Genomic DNA, 14,018 nt, shown 5'->3' with positions numbered 1-14,018 from the left:
TCCCAGAGGAAGTGATGTCAGGACAGCCCTGGAAGGAGGAAGCAGAGATGGTGTTCTGGAAGGAGATGCCCCCAGGTGATACGGGAAAGGGAATGGGTCTTGAATGATACTGTAAAGCGTTTGGGTTTCATCTGTAGTCCTGTGACTTCCGTGATCAGGTTCCTATTTCCATGAGGCCAAAGTGTTGTGGGGAGAGTTCTGATGAGGGAAATCCTGGAGGCCAGTGGAGATTACAATAGACCAGCAGCAAAAGACCAAGACCTGTGCCAGGCAGCAGGAGGGGTGGGTTGGGGAAACTTTCCAGAGGAAGAAAAGTCCACAACTAACTAGATGTGGGATCCATGAAAAAAAGACTGGGAAGTTTTAGTGAGAACCAGTAGGACCCAGTGCACAGTAGTCTCCTTCATGCTTCTAACCATAGATGACCAAAAATCAGTGCTTATGAATGAGCGGACTTCAACCCAGTCTCATGGAATTCAAAGGCCCAATAAATAAAAACCACGAACAAAAGGAATTTCAGACTCTATAGTCTTTATAAGGCAGTGAGATATTCATGAAGTCACCAAAGAAACCATGAACTGTTGAGAAGAAGTGACTTTAAGAATTTGAAGTTATTGTTTATGCAGTTTTGTTTGATTTGTATGCGCCTTTCTGTTTGGAGTTTTGTACTTTTTTGAATCTAGCTTAATATTTTTGCATGTTTATTTGTCACAGGAGAATGGAAGAGATTCAGTAGTAGCACAACACAGCAAGTTTGACCTCGGGGTTAGCGTTTCAGCTACAAAAGGCTGGTAAGCTTTTCCCACCACACTATTCATGTGTCCAGGGGGAAAGCTGGAGCCCTCACGCCACTGGCATCTTTTGCTTAGCAAATCTGCAGAACTGAGTTTTCTCAAAGGCAGAAGACATGGCCCAATTACTATCACCATTAGTGTTGCTATTATCCTTATATTATAAAATGAGAAGAAGTAACCAATGATGGCAAGCCAGTTTGTACACAAATTCTGTCCTCTAGTCCCCAAAAAAATCGCCACAGAAGCATAGCTGTAGATTTTAAGGGTTTGTAATTTTATACCCAATGCGAAATAACATTATTTTAAAATTAATTTTGCTAATTTAATGTAATAAATGCTTGAATAAGTATTTGCCCTCTGTGCTTTTTTAATTTTTAATTTCCTCTTAATCCTCAAAACAATGAAACAATGAGTGTTCTTAGTGTCCTTGTTTAACAGATAAGAAAACTGAGCTGTAGAGAAGCTAAAGGAGAAGGCCAAGTTCAGATAGCTGGTAAGTGAAGTAGTGGGATTGAGACAGGATCCACTTCCAGACTCCCTGCTTTAATTGCTACCTGCAATTAAATGAGCAAAATCAATAACTACATGTGCACAGGACCAATATTTTACTATGCTTTCAATTAATGAATGATTAATATAAGAACTTTTGCCAGCATGGAGAAATATGTGACACTTTTTTGTGGGCGAATAAGATAATAAATGTATGTACAGCATGACATGATTAAAATGATTTTATACATAGTGTACATGCACACATATCATAGACATAGAAAGAAAATATACCCACCATTTAACAGAGATTATTTCTTGGTAGAGAAATGTCTGTTGGCTTCAATGTCTCAATAATTTCATGAAATGTTCAGATTTTCTAAGATAAACTTAAAAAGCTGTATTTGGTCTTCCAATCTCCTGTGTGATCGCTGAAGAATTTGAAAGTCTTCATTCCTGTCCTCACAAGAGAAAAGCTAAACATTGTTAAAGAAAAAAAAAAAAAACAAAAAAAAAAAACAGGTCTTGAACACTATTTAAGTAGTTTCTAGAAGAACTGAAGACAATGGAGGAGCAAAACAAGGAAATTGGAAGACCCTGTGACCTCTCATGCCACAGGTGCAGCAAAGAGCAAGCACAGCTTAATCCCAGCCAGAACACAGAACCCTGCACCAAAGGCCTCACTGCCTTGATTCCTTTTTATTCATCTCTTTCTGCAAAAAATTACAAGGCCTGGTAAAAAGCAGAATACACGAAGAGACGAGGCAGGCATTTGAACTAGACTTGGATACAACAGAGATTTTAAAATTATCAGATCAGGAGTTGAAAAATAACTGATTAATATGCTACAGGCTCATGTGGAAAAGGTAGACAAGGGAGGAATACACAGATCACGAGAACGGAGAAATGAAAACTGTAAGAGAGAAGCAAGAGGAAATGCTAGAAATCGAAAACACCCTAATGGAAATGAAGAATGCCTTTGAGGGACGCACTGGCAAACTGGACACAGCTGGGGGGGAAAATCGGTCAGCTTGAAGACACAACAGTAAAAACTTCCAAAGTGGAAATGCAATGGGGAAAAAATAATGAAGAACAGAATATCTAAGAACTGTGGAACAAACACAAAAGGTGTGAAATACATGTGAAGGAAATGCTGAGCAGAAGAAAGGCACAGAAGTATCAGCAGTCAGCAAAAATGGCTGAGAACTTTCCAAAATCCTAACAGACCCCAAACCACAGGTCCAAGCGGTTCAGAGAAAACTGAGCAGGATGCAAACTGAAAAATCTACACGTGGGCACCATTCAAATCTCAGACCACCAAAGACAAAAAGAAAACCCTGAAAGAAGTCAAAGGAAAAACTATCTTATCTACAGAGGAAGAAGGACAAGAATGACATTATTCTTTTCTTCAGAAGCCAGGGACTCAAGAAGCGAGCAGAGTGACATTACCTGCCTAGTGAACGGCCCACTAACCCAGAGTGCTGTATGCAGCGAAGCGATCCTTCAAAATGAGGCAGAAGTGAGACTTTCACAGATGAACAAAATTGAGGAAATTTGTCCTAAGTAGACCTGCCTTGAAGAAATGTTTAAAGAAAATTTTCAGAAAGAAGGAAAATGATAGAGATGAGAAACTCAGATCTACATTTAGAAAAAGAAGTATTAGAGAAGGAATAAATAAAGTAAGCAGAGCACCCACTCACTATGAAGATGCAGGAGACCAGGAGCCCACGTCGCCACTCTTGCCACCACCAGTACCACAGGCAGAGTTCAGCGGAGGGAGGGCACGCTGAGTGCCCACAGTTGCTAGATCTTCCTGACTGAGGAAGAACCCAGAAGCTTCTGGAAGTGCATCAGAAGAAGGACCAAACATGCTTCTGCCTTCAATCCCTCATTGGTCTCCCCCACACAGCCAGAAGATTCAGCTCTCTCAGCTACCCAGCCCCATCCTCCAAGACTGGTCTCCATGAAGCAGACATGGTGACCGTGTGCATCTGCCCCTCAGTACACAGCTAGTCCAGCCGAGCTGAGGCAGATGTCCCTGACCTTCTTCCTCAAAGAGAGTACAAAATTCTACCTGCCACCGTATCACACCTCAGGGGGATCATTCTGCTTCACACTCAGACACAACCCCACCTGATAATCCCCAGCCCGAAGATGACCTTACGGAGATAACCATCAACGCTGCGGTACCTGTAGTTAGACCGACCATAAAACAGAGACGCCTTAACCCTCCACCTGATTCTTTATGTGGAGGAGCAGAAAGGGAAAGGAGAATAAGCAGTTTTGCACACACAAGTGTAGCGGGCTAAATTTTTTCCCCTAGAAAGTTGTTTCGGTCTTAACATCTTACCTGTGACTATGACCTTGTCTGCTAATAGGGTCTTTGAGGGTGTAGTTAAGAGGAGGTGAGGATGGATGGGAGTGGGCCCTAAATCCAGTGACCGTGTCCTCATGCAGGCAGAGGAATTGGAGACACACAAGAGGCACGTGAGATGGGCAAGGTGTCACACACCTGTAATCCCAGAGGTCCAGGAGGCTGAGGTAGGAGGATCATGAGTTCAAAGCCACAACAACTGAGCAAGGCCCTGTCTCAAAAAATAAAAACAGGGCAGGGCATGGGGCTCAGTGGTTAAGTGCCCCAAGGAATCACTCTTTCCTGGGACTTCAGAGGTGGCATGGCCCTGCCAAGGCCTTGGTTTCTGATTCCTCACTTCCAGAACTATAGAAGAATAGATTTCTGGTGTTTGAGGCCAAAAGAAATGTCATCTGCTTTGCTCTTTTAAGTCTGTGTGAGGGATGAGGGGAAAGTGACTTCAGCCTCATTGGGCTCCTACTGTGAACCTGTTCACAAGCCAGGGAGCCAGGAGCCACCTTGGGACCGAGGCAGAGGAGCAGGCACAGTACCCGGTGGGGAGGGGCTGCGTATCTGTCTACAAAGAAGCAGAAGATGGTGCTTAAAAATCAGTAGAGGTGGTCCGCAATTGATCATTTCCACCAGCATCTGCAGCGGCATCAGCTGGGCAAACGAACATCCCCATCTGACCTCACAGTAGGAGCCAGGATGTGGTAGGGTCAGGGATGCTATAGGACCAGGATGCTGTAGGATCCAGGATGTTTTAGAGTCAGGGATGCTGTAGGAGCCAGGATGCTATAGGATCAGGGTTGCTGTAGGGCCAGGATGTTGTAGGGCCAGGGTTGCTGTAGGAGCCAGGATGCTGTAGAGCCAGGGTTGCTGTAGGGCCAGGATGTTGTAGGGCCAGGATGCTGAAGGAGCCAGGATGCTATAGGACCAGGATGCTGTAGGGCCAGGATGCTATAGGACCAGGATACTATAGGGCTAGGATGCCATAGGGTCAGAATGCTGTAGGGCCAGGATGCTGTAGGGCCAGGATGCTGAAGGAACCAGGGTGCCGTAGGACCAGGATGCCGTAGGGACCAGGATGCTGTAGGGCCAGGATGCTGTAGGGCTAGGATGCTATAGGACCAGGATACTATAGGGCTAGGATGCTGTAGGAACCAGGATGCTGTAGGGCTAGGATGCTGTAGGGCTAGGATGCTATAGGACCAGGATACTATAGGGCTAGGATGCTGTAGGGTCAGGATGCTGTAGGAACCAGGATGCTATAGGTCTAGGATGCTGTAGGGCCAGGATGCCATAGGAACCAGGGTGCTGTAGGAGCCAGGATGCTGTAGGGCTAGGATGCTGTAGGGTCAGGATGCTGTAGGAACCAGGATGCTATAGGGCTAGGATACTGTAGGGCTAGGATGCTATAGGGCCAGGATGCCATAGGAACCAGGATGCCATAGGAACCAGGATGCTGTAGGGCTAGGATGCCGTAGGGCTAGGATGCTGTAGGGTCAGGATGCTATAGGAACCAGGGTGCTGTAGGGCCAGGGATGCTGTAGGGCCAGGGATGCTATAGGGCCAGGATACTGTAGGACCAGGGATGCTATAGGGCCAGGGATGCTATAGGGCCAGGATACTGTAGGAGACAGGATGCTGTGGGGCCAGGGTTGCTGTAGGAGCCAGGATGCTGTAGGGCCAGGGTTGCTGTAGGGCCAGGATGCTGTAGGGCCAGGGATGCTGTAGGGCCAGGGATGCTGTAGGACCAGGTTGCTGTAGGGCCAGGGATGCTGTAGGGCCAGGGTTGCTGTAGGGCCAGGGTGCTGTAGGGTCAGGGATGCTGTAGGGCCAGGGATGCTGTAGGACCAGGTTGCTGTAGGGCCAGGATGCTGTAGGGCCAGGGATGCTGTAGGGCCAGGAATGCTGTAGGACCAGGTTGCTGTAGGGCCAGGGATGCTGTAGGGCCAGGGATGCTGTAGGGCCAGGGATGCTGTAGGGCCAGTACGCTATAGGGCCAGGATACTGTAGGAGCCAGGATGCTGTAGGGCTAGGATGCTGTAGGAGTCAGGATGCTGTGGGGCCAGGGTTGCTGTAGGAGTCAGGATGCTGTAGGGCCAGGGTTGCTGTAGGGCTAGGATGCTGTAGGGCCAGGGTTGCTGTAGGGCCAGGGATGCTGTAGGACCAGGTTGCTGTAGGGCCAGGGATGCTGTAGGGCTAGGATGCTGTAGGGCCAGGGATGCTGTAGGGCCAGGGATTCTGTAGGGTCAGTACGCTGTAGGGCCAGGATACTGTAGGAGCCAGGATGCTGTAGGGCCAGGGATGCTGTTGGGCCAGGGATGCTGTAGGGTCAGGGTTGCTGTAGGAGCCAAGATTCTATTGGACCACTGGGCTCCCTCCCCTGGTCTGAATCCTATTTCACAAAAAGGGAATTGTGCTTTTCCTCACCTAATATAATAGAACATGACTTGGTATCAACGGTTCTTCAAATATGCTTTTAATTTCCAAGTAAATGCCTAGAAATTTGGATGAAAATATTCAAGTGGATTTTGAGATTATTTAATTTTCTTTGCCTTCGTAAGAAAAAATATTTCCCCCTTTTGACCCACCTAATTCTTACGTGGATCTGTGAGGGTTCCGCAAACGACCAAGGGACAGAGGGCATTTAAACTGAAGAACACACGGTAAATCATCGGACTCTGTCCCGTGTCAGAACACAGGGCGTGAGGTGAGGGACTAGGGCAAGGTCGCACTCTCCTCCCTCCCCTTGGACCTTTGCCAGCAGGTAGGAGACTAAAGACACAGGGTTGGAGATGACAGGGACATCACAGACAGCGGCCAAAATCCCATGAATGTCAAGTCGGGGAGGCAGTGAGAGATTCTGGCGGAGGAGCACGACCTGGTCCCGCCCATCCAAGAAGAATTTCCTACGAAAAAGGCGTTAGGCCTGTGGTCCCTGAGTTAGGAGGAGTTCCCCGGGGTGGGGCAGGAAGGCAGGAGACGCAGGTGACAGGTGGGAACCGCGCATGCGCGAGGAGACCCCACCCCAGCCCTACCCCGACCTTAGGGCTCCCAGAGAGGCCCAGCCTCAGCGAGACGACGCTCAGCGCCTGCAGGAGAGAGAGGAGGCACTGGGACTGGGAGGGGCCAGACCGTGCCGATTTGCCAGGGTCAGAACTCCCAGCAGGGTTTTACTGGGGATGCCAAGATCTGTCTGCGTTTCAAGAAAAAGAGTTCTTAGACAAAGGCTGTTTTTGCTCATTTTCTAATCCTACGGTACTTTACACAGACTTCATGACTGACATATTTGTTGTTCTGGGCTCAGAGAAGTATTTGGGAAGTTGTGTTTAGTAGTGGAAACTGAGGGAGGGGCGTGGAATTAAACTTGAGACGGAGCTGGAAGTCTGTTTTCTTCTCTAATTACCATATGTCAGGGTCATATGAAATTTAAAAAGTGCAATTGCTTCAAACGTCATAACATCAGCATAGAGAACCCATTAATTCTTGTGTGTATATTGGTTAAAACCTTGAACTATGAATTCGGACTGCCTAAATTTGTACCTACTTCTGCTTCCTAGCTGTGTGTCCTGAGGCAAGTTCCTAGCCCTTCTGTGCCTCCCTCTTTCTTATCTGCAAAAGGAGAGTATGATAATAACACCTAATTCATCTCTTTGTTGTGAAGATTAAATATGAATACACGAAAAGCGTGTCAAAGGCTGCCTGGCACAGAGTTAAATGCTTGGTAAATGTCACCTATTATTTAATTGCATACAAATTTCATGGTGCATATAGAAAATTTTCCCTAAGTTTAAAATAATTTGCTCTTTAAAGCATTCCCATTCCTGATTCCTAACAGGGGCTGCTGTTTATACGCTTATAATAATTATGTAATGGCAACATGACTTTTAAAGAAATGTTTAATGCATCAGTTTTTGGTTGGGCTTATTACACAAAGCAATCAGAATCTGTCTGCCTAATATTAAATTGTTTTCTGATACATTCTGGAAAATGCACTTTGGAAAATGTTTAAAGCTGGCAACACATAAGCCCATGGCATGTAATTTTCCTTGATTTTCAGGTCATTAGAGCCGTTATGAAGTGTGTGCAGCTCATACACAGGCTCAGTTTTCTTTTTTCTCCACTTGCCCATTTCTCACAACTTACAAAGAGCTTTGTCTTTTCTTATTTTCCTCCCCCACCCTTCCTCGTGTGTCCATAAACGAAAAATGCACATTAGCTCATGAGCATTCATGCGAATTTATCACTGAAACTCACGGAAGTTCAAAGTTATGCTTTAGCTCCTTAGACAAAATATCTATTCCGTTTTTTCCCAGCAGCAAAACAGATCCTGATCTGCTGTTTCATAAATCATTCCCCAACCAGCCCATGACGGACAAAAATCAAAGAACAGATTAGCACGGAACCTGCTACAGACTGGAGATCAGCACCAGCAGGTCCTTTGTTTCTTCCTGTAAAGTGTCCCCCAAGCAGGCAGGCTGCTCTGCAAGGAAGCACTCCCCTGCTTGTTGACAGAATTATTTTTAGAAAGTGATGCTTTCCCATTTATAAAACCCAGAGAGAGGCAGCGGGGTGTGTGGGCGGTAGTTCCCAGCCCTGGCTGCCGATCAAAATCACCTGTGGCGCTTTTAACAATCTGCAGATGCCATGACCTCACTCTGGACCAATGGTCTTGAGCCTGGGCTGCACGTGTGAATTGCCTGGGGAGTTTTTGAAAACTGGGAGCCTGGGAAACAGCCCCACCCCGATCCGGTTGCATCAGAATGGCTGGAGGCAGGGCCTAGGCAGAGGCCAAGCTTAATTGCCTGGAAAGGTGATTCCAACACACAGAACGGGCTGCTCCAGATAAACTGAATTCACTTATTCGTTTAGCAAAATATTTACTGCTACATGAAAGCATTAGATGTCATGAACACTTCCTGTTCTCCGAAGCTTAGAAATCTGAACCCAAATCTTCAGGAGCGAGACCCAGCCAGGCATTTGAAAATGTAAAAATCCGTACAGCTGAGATTGGGAATCAGGGGTTAGTAGGAAGAGCGGGGATCAGACTGCCAGGCTTCAATCTTGGCTCCTCTGCTTATTGGCTGTTTGGTTTGGGGTGAATTATGTAACTGTTCTAAGCCTCTGTTCCTTATCTTTAAAATGGTGGAAAGCAAATCTTCCTCTGTAGAGCTGTTATGAGTTTTAAATGAAAAAAGAAAAATCAATAGAAGGCTAGGCACAGTAGCTCATACCTGCTAGGCACTCAATAAATGTTCGTTTTTCTTCCTTCCTCCTCCCCTTCGTTCTCCCGTGGTCCTTTAAGCAATAGGTCAGGCTAAGTAATTGTGATGCACGCTGCAAGTACCAGCCTCTGCTTTCCAGGAGTTAGGGTGCAATAAACAATTAGAGACCGGCCACATCCGACAGAAGCTATTCCTAGGTGTGTGGTATGGTTACTTTTATTGCTGCAGGCGTTCTGGCTGGAGAGAGATCATCGCTGAGATTCAGGAGGCAGAGGTTTCCTAAAGAGGAAGAATTTAAGAAGAGTCAGCCAAGGTGAGTAAGTTTTGCCAGGAGAGGAGAGAGGGGGCCTCAGAGGCTAAGGAACAGTATGGCGAAGGTAACTTCCAAATGATACCTGAAGGCAGTCATGTGGAAAGACAACCTGCACTTTGAAAGCATTCACCCACCTGTGTCTTTGCATGTCCTTGATCAAGAGAGTGTGGAGTTTCCTTTTTTATCAGCGTGTGTGTGAATCGTGTGAGTTTAGGAGAAGTGTTTTTGGAGACACCTGCATTTTTTTTACGTGCATATTCCTTAGTGTTTTATTCAGGACAAATCTGCTTGCGTCTCTGTGTTTTTACTTGCATTCTCCTGGGGAGAGGCTACCAGCGTGGCGTCTAAGAGAAACACCACACGCCTCATAAATCACAATGAATTTTCTGAACACATAGACCAAAAAGCTGAATAAAGATGACATCATCCTTCTGAGAGGCGAATTTTCATTCAGGTTATCATTTGAGTCCTGCTGCAGGCTTGTCCAGGGCAGCGCGTCCCCTGACCAACTGGAAATGGCAGAAGAAGTGGATCTACTCAGGTGGGTCTGAGGAGGCAGGAGGAGGGAGCCAGGCAGCCCCTGCCCCAGGGTTCTTCCCCTGCAAGGTCTGGGCCGCCTCCAGGCTCAGATGATTGGTGCTGACAGCCTCTCTGTCCTCTGCTGAGATGACTTAGAATGACCTACTTTGAAAATGGCATGAACGTGGCTGAGTGCCAAGGAGTTGGGGTGCAAACAGGCCCGCCCGGAGGGCTTCCGGCAGAAGGGAGCAGACTCTCACAGGGGTCCCAGCAGAGGCTGTGTGTATGGTTTTGTTTGGGTGCTCGTTGCTCTTTTTCTTCCCCAGGGCCCTGGCTGTTACAATTCATCTCCATGCTCTTGGAGTACAGGCTATTGATTTGCTGGGCGGCTGTTAAGTCAGAGAAAGGCAGCCAATCCGAGCAGGACTCAGCCGGCTCCTGCTGCATCCAGCTGAGGTAGTAATGAACGGGAGCAGAGGTTGCAGGCTGAGTCTCATCTGCAGTCCAACAGTGCTCTTTGCTGGGCAAAGCAGGAGGAGCAGGAAGGCTCTGAGATGACCCCAGGACCCCCGCCCAAGGCCTATCCCCCATTCCCAGGGTCACCTCAGCGAAGCCTGGCCTCCACCGGTGCCTTGGCTTGGAAAGTCAAAAAGGGAAGAGGGGGTGGGGAGGGTGAGCAGAAATGACCGGAACTGCATGACCCCCGCTCTGAGAGCCACGATCCTAGATAATCCCTTCTTCCTCCATCCTTCAGGACAGTCCATTAAAAATGGCGCCCACTTCCAACTTAGGATACTCTCTGAACTTAAAAGTGATGTCTTCCCAAACCAACAGCTCTGAATCTAGAATAAGAAAATTCCCAGCATTTATCCATCTTGGTAAGACTCTTCCTAAGGGGAAGGATTTGTTTGTCCAGGCATGTAAAGAATAGATGATTTATGATCTTTTACCTCAGGATATTTGCAGTGATTTGTTGGTTGATTTGACTATTATCAAGTATGAAAGGAGAGATTTGAACTCATATTTGAATGTAAAATGGAATATTCAATACTTATTGGGAAGATCCATTTAAAATGATAGACAGGTAACATATGAGCTACCGCTCAAAGTGCCTGTCTTCTTGTTTATTTGGATTTTTCCAAGCTGTAAAGACATTTTGTTTCTCTGCCTTTTCCAACCTAAAGTTTTCTCAGTTGCCCAAGATTCTTGTGCAGTCCACCCCTGGTAGCTGTACCCCAGCACTCTGGTCTCCCTCAGGCCCTGGTCTGCAGAGTATCATCCCCTGAGGGCTAGAGACACTTTCCTGAAAGAAAGACCTAGCCAAATGTTAAATATGGAACCATCGTCCTGAAATGCTGTGCAGGATTTTTCACACAAATTCACAGTTGGTAGCACATTGGTAAACGTTGGCAGAAATATGCTATCAGGCTCTAAGATCCTGGAATACCAGCAAAGTTTTCCACCCTTTGTGAAGGGTAGGGAGTCCCTTCCATGCCATGCGCAGCGTTGTTGGCTACTGACCTTCTCCCACTTGGTCCGTGAAGAATTGCCAGGGGCAGTGAGCAGAGCCGGGACGTGGCAGAATCAGAACGTGAGTGAACACACAGGGGTTGGCTGGACTCAGGACGCGGGCCAGCCCGGGTCCTTACATCATCTCTGGCAGACCATCCTCTTTCTTCAGTCCAGCTCCTTGTGGGTTTCTGGCTCACAGATGTAAGAACAGAGGCAGTGGAGAAGCCAACCATTTGCATCAGCAGGATCATTCACACATGTCTCCCCCTGGCAGCGGGTTTTAATTTAAAAAGCTGAATGAAGGCTTTTGTGTCCAAGGCTGAAGGCCACCAGGCAAAAAAGACCCAGCCTCCTCTGGTGGGTCAGGAGAGGAGGGAGAAGACCAAGCCCTGCTCTGAGAAGGGCCTTTTGGATGAAGGAGTAAATTCAGTGCTGAGAAACCAGCTTATTCCAGAGACAGGAGCCCATCATGGAGGACGGTAAGGGGCCACATGTCTGCTTGTGTCCCTACCTGGAGAGCAGTCATCATGACAGATAGGGCTCTCCCAGAGGGAACAGAGAAGGTAGTGTGGTTGAGTAGAAGCCTTCATGTTTTTCCCCCTTAAGAATCAAGGTGCCATCTATTTTAATTTTACAAGCCGAGAGAAATGTTGATGGCTTTGTGAAGTTGTCTCTCATTGTTAACTAATGTTCATGAACTCAGTGAATATCTGGATGCATGTGATGCTGTGCAGTGTATCACTCAAGAGTGGAGCATGCCCTTCAACAGATGAATGGATAAAGAAAATATGTTACATATACACAATGAAATATTGCTCAGCCATAAAGAAGAATGAAATCATGGCATTTGCTGGTAAATGGATGGAACTGGAGAATATCATGCTAAGTGAAATAAGCTAATCCCAAAGAACCAAAGGCCGAATGTTCTCTCTGATACACAGAGGCTAACACACAATAATCAGGGCGGAGGGAAGAATAGAAGTCCATTGAATTAGACAAAGGGGAATGAAGGGAAGCAGGGGGATGGGAATGGGAAAGACAGTGGAATGAATGGGACATCACTTTCCTGTGTTCATATGAGTACGTGACCAGTGGAACTCCACATCATGGACAACCACAAGAATGGGGAGTTAAACTCCATGTGTGTACAAAATGTCAAAACGCATTCTACCGTCATGTACAACTACAAAGACCAAATTAAAAATTAAAAAAGAAAAGAGCTGGCAGCCCTAAAGGAGGCTGTCAAAGCCAAGAGAAGAAAGCCTCTCTCTGCCATTGGTGGGAATGTTCTGTCTTCCCTCTCTTTTCCACACCAAGGTTCTGCGTTTCTGTCTAGAGAAGCTGGGCTGCACTTTCCCTAGATTACCCACCAGAGGCCAAGAGGAGGAAGAGGGGCAGGGAGGCTTGAGAGTCTGGACCCCTGCAGGAGCCAGAGTGCATGTCACATCATGCCCCGTCCTCTCCCTGATGAAGAGACCACCTGCTGCTGCTGCTCAAACTTCTACCTTCCCTCCATCTCGAAGTGTTTCAAAATGTGGAACAAGAGGTTTGCAAGGGCCCTGCGGCAGCCCCTGTGGTGCCCAGGGAGGGGGACCTGTTCCATTACCCCAGCTCCCCACCCCACTCCCTCTCTGACCTCCACGTTCCCTCTTTAAAGAACCACACTGAACGCGGTGGTAGCAAGAGCAATACAATAAAGATAGACGTGGAACAAAATATAATTGTTGTCAGAGACTACAGTGATCAGACAAGAACAGGACCCAGAAAGGAACATGACATCTACTCTATCAGAAGACTTCCATTCAGATTAAAGTCTATGATCAGGAAGAAAATGGTCCTAATCTAATATCTGGCATGCAAATTTCATGAAACCTTCCAAAGAAATAGAAGACATTTGAAATATGTTTAGGGACAAGGTTGTGCTTGGAGTTGGCTCTCTGGTCTCCCACACAGGGAGTTTGTGAGGGGGCAGATAATATAGTTTTATCAACTGTTCACAGATGCCAACAAGAATAACATCTCAGAATACCTCACTCCCGGAAATATGCATCTAATGAAAAACATGTCAACCTTTTTAAGTCTCATTCACAAAGAGAAGCTGGGAGCGGGGCACAAATATCAACTAATGTTCAGTCTAAACTTCGTATTTGCTGGGAATAGAGCATGATTTTGCAGAGAATGATCTCTTTTTCCTTTCATGATTGCTAAGTACAAAGATCTACACAGCGTCCTTATGGGCAGGGCTCATTTCATCTGGAGGGAATTCAAAGAAGCTGGAACTTGGTCACCAGATAGCAGAGCTGCATACGGTGATTTTCTCCTTTAGATTCTGTTCCGGGTTCCGCTGGCACGCTGCATTAATATGAAATTAACAACACGCTACTTGCATGAAGCTTTGTATCTAAAAAAAGCCCACATTATGCTTTAAGCCTTTTATTCCAAAATAATAGAAGGCATGAGGTTAAAGTTTGCTCATACAGTTTTCTCTGGAACAGCTGTACAATTTTATATGGGGGATGAAAGTAGATTCCATGTGGATCTTTGTCAATTGAAATGTGCTGAAAGAATGAGTGCCTGGGTCTCACTCCCCCATCCCACCCCAGTCATGTATTTATGATTTCCTCCTTGCAAGCACTCCAGAAATTTCTTTGGAAATAAGAATTGTGCCTGATATTCACATTCATTGTCATTATTATTTGCTGTGTATCAACAGTGTGACTCATCCCAGCTACAAGGAGAATAGAGGAGAATTTATTAAACGTCAGTTAATAAATTATGATTGTACATTTACTACGTTTGGCATGAAA

The 14,018-nt window shown here is 46.4% G+C and overlaps 1 long non-coding RNA gene across 1 annotated transcript in view; it reads right to left on the bottom strand.

The window, feature by feature from the left end:
• Positions 1–1,628: 1,628 nt before the first annotated feature.
• LOC124989586 (uncharacterized) overlaps positions 1,629–14,018 on the bottom strand; it is a 32,955-nt gene continuing 20,565 nt past the window's right edge. Inside the window, exons 2-3 of the long non-coding RNA XR_007109588.1 lie at positions 8,877–9,146; positions 1,629–1,739 (exon numbers count right to left, since the gene is read on the bottom strand). This is a non-coding gene — a long non-coding RNA (uncharacterized LOC124989586). The remainder of the gene's footprint in view (positions 1,740–8,876; positions 9,147–14,018) is intronic.

Source organism: Sciurus carolinensis, chromosome 7 (genome assembly GCF_902686445.1).
Source record: "Sciurus carolinensis chromosome 7, mSciCar1.2, whole genome shotgun sequence".
NCBI classification, from domain to species: Eukaryota; Metazoa; Chordata; class Mammalia; order Rodentia; family Sciuridae; genus Sciurus; species Sciurus carolinensis.
Note: the sequence above shows the minus strand (reverse complement) of the source record. Positions and strands in the feature narration are given on the sequence as shown.